Here is a 3,076-nt window from a genome sequence, read left to right on the forward strand (position 1 = left end):
CATTTTATGAGGCTGACATAAACCTGAAACAGAAAAGGAAAACTGCGAGCCAATTTTACTCACAGGTCCAAATAACCAACATTGTAGCAGATAGAAGCCAAAAATGATACAATAGGGCCTGTCCTTTACAAGTAAGTTATTTACCAAGGAAAATGTAGCGAATCATTAGAAAATCAATTGGCTTAATTTACAATAATATCAGATAAACAAGAAAAGCATATAATTCACTATTCATTCAATGCACAACAGCAATAGCACCTACCCCAAGCCAGCTATTGGAAAAGACCAGGAAAAGAAGGGAGCTTCCTTTACTATCTTTAAAAAAAGAGCCTCCAGCAAACATAAGGTCAATTCCCCTCAAGGTCAGAAAAAAAAAATAGGACTGCCTAGAGTCCGCTATCCAAAGTCCATTCAATGCTACCAGGAGTCCTGAGCCTGTCTAGCAAAGTAAGTAAATAAAACACGAAGGATGCAAACAGAAAATAAATTACCTAATTTATTCTATACAGATGCTAACACTGTCTTTTAAGAACATTCAAAACACTACACAAAAACTAACCCAAATTCAATAGATCTAACCGTTGGGGGGAAAAAATTCCTAAGCGCTAAAAAAAAGTTCCTATGAATAAATCTAACACACACACACACACACACACACACACACACCCCTAGGGGCACCTGGGTTGTTCAGTCAGTTAAGCGTCTGCCTTTGGCTCAGGTCATGATCCCAGAGTCTTGGGATTGAGCCCCACATCGGGCTCCCTGCTCGGTGAGAAGTCTGCTTCTACCTCCACCCCTCACCCCACTTGTGCTCTCTCTCAAGCAAATAAATAAAATCTTGAAAAAAAATTAAGCCATTAAGTGCCTGAAAAAGAATGGTTGTGTATGTACTTCATCTACAAGATATTTACAAATCTCTAAATTAAAAAGTGGACTTGCATTAATGGAAAAAAGGATGTCTCTGAAAGTACTTAAGAGTGTGAGTCCATTCACAAATAATTACCAAAATTAGGAAATGCATTTTTCGAAAAACATATAAGCAGTACAATCCATAAAGGAAATCACAGGGAAAGAGAAGTTTGCAGGAAAGAGTACTCAGGTTCCAGAGATTTCGTAAACTCTTTTTGGGCCTGGTTTGTAGATTCGCTTTATTGTTGTCCTTTTAAGAGTGTGTGTGTGTGTGTGTGTGTTTTCATAACTTTTTCTTGCATATGTTTTATACTTCAATTTAAAAATATTAAAGTTAAACGATAAATAGCAAGCACAATAAGATGGTAAAAATCAATGCAAAGTAATCACAATTAGTAAAGTAATCACATATTAGTAATCACAATAAATATTAATGGACTAACTCTTAAGTTAAATTAACAGAATGTTGAAGTGAACATTTTTTTTTTGAAGCGAACTTCTAAATCTAGTTACAGGCTGTTTACACGAGTCAACTAAACGAACAGGTAAGTGCACCGAAAACTTTAAATATAAAATTTAACATTCAATGCAAATGTTAATAGAAAGCCAGTGTACCTCCATTAATGTTGGAGAAAATGGACCGCAGAGCAAAAGGAAGGTATTATCCTCGCGGTATCCCCCACGTCCTGAATTCACCTCGGCGGGGCTTTCCCCTCCCCACCCCAAGGAGTCCTTTTTTTTTTTTTTTTTTTTTTTTTTTAAAGCAGATCACCATTGCCTTCCCCTTGTCCTAAACACGGTGGTCGTAAATTTCAGTCCTCACATACTAGCGTTTCATATCGCTGATCACAGTCTAAACCACACTCCTCTCCTGGCTGCCTGGCTTTCCGGTCCCAGGTCCCTGTCCCCATTTACTCCTCCCTGCCTACGGGCCTTTCGCGTCCTCGGGAAGACCGAGGGTAAAGGGTTAAGTGAGGAAAGCAGGGCTTACAAGGCTGAGGGTAGAATCGGGTGGAGTGGAGGTCACGGAAGCTGCCGCTGAAGGCACGCCAAGTTCATACAGCAGGACCGGTCTGCGGCGGGGAAGCGGACGGTCCCCAACAGCCCAGAGGAAGCCGCACCCCTCCCCCGCCCATGTGTATAGCCGCAGTCGCCTCCCAAGAGCAATGGCTTCCGCTTCACTTCCGCCTTCTAAATATCGCGGGACTTCATAGACCGCCTCTAACTCGGAAGCACGGGGCGGAAAGGAATCTGGGAAATGTAGTTCTCGAGTTTAGACGGTCTTGGCGTTGATTCCCGGGTGAAGTCTGGCGATCCGCGTTTCCCGACTTCCAATTGTTCCAGTGTCCCCAGACTCAGTTCTCAGGTTTCTTTTCGTCTTCTAATCATTCTCTCTGTGGTAGCAGCGAATCTCATCGTTTTAAATACTGTTTATGCACTCAAGGCTCAAATTTCCATCCACAGCCCCACAGTTCTACCCTGGATTCCAGATGGCGAGACTTGCTCTCTCCACTTGGCTATTTTATAGACACTTTAAAATGCCACAAATCAAACTCCTGACTTCACCCTCTCAACCTTAAGTAATAGCAACCCCACCTTTCCACTTGTCCGCTGTAAACCTTGACAACACCCTCAACCCTTTGGTTTGTCCCATCTATCCACCAGGTAATGTTCAGTTCTACCTTGACCGTCAACCCAGGGCCTGATCACTGCCCCCAAAAATGTTTTCCTTGCTTCTGAGTCAAGAGAGGTCGTGGCGGGGCCTGGAGAAGTCCAGGTTAGCGTTTTGTGGTCCTCTTTTACAATATTTTAGCTAGAAGGTTAGGAGGCCCAGGTTCCGAGTAAGGGCGTTTATCTGGGCAAGGTGAGCTCAGGAGGAATGCGAGAGCCGACCACGCCTGCTTCTTAGCACGAGCTCTAATCCCAACGCCACCAAGACAGGCAACTTCAGTGTATTTCCTATAGCTTGCCCCTTCTGTAAAAATGAGCTGCCTCTTAAGTTGTTCTGAGACTCAAATGGGAAAAGTAAGTAATTCTGATTACTCTTTACAGGGGCAAAAAGGGGACAGAACAAGCCCACTGCAGAGAGGTGAGCAAAAATGGAAAGACCTGGGGGCGCCTGGGTAGCGCAGTCGTTAAGGCGTCTGCCTTCGGCTCAGGGCGTGAT

General features: G+C 43.5%; 1 protein-coding gene across 2 annotated transcripts in view; it reads right to left on the bottom strand.

The window, feature by feature from the left end:
- ZNF317 (zinc finger protein 317) overlaps positions 1 to 3,076 on the bottom strand; it is a 20,983-nt gene extending 17,907 nt beyond the window's left edge. For both annotated transcript variants that reach the window (XM_008705479.2, XM_008705478.2), the window contains exon 1: positions 1,901 to 3,076. The gene's annotated coding sequence lies outside the window, so the exon portion shown is untranslated. The remainder of the gene's footprint in view (positions 1 to 1,900) is intronic.

This window comes from Ursus maritimus, unplaced genomic scaffold (genome assembly GCF_017311325.1).
Source record: "Ursus maritimus isolate PB19 unplaced genomic scaffold, ASM1731132v1 scaffold_14, whole genome shotgun sequence".
Lineage (NCBI taxonomy): Eukaryota > Metazoa > Chordata > Mammalia > Carnivora > Ursidae > Ursus > Ursus maritimus.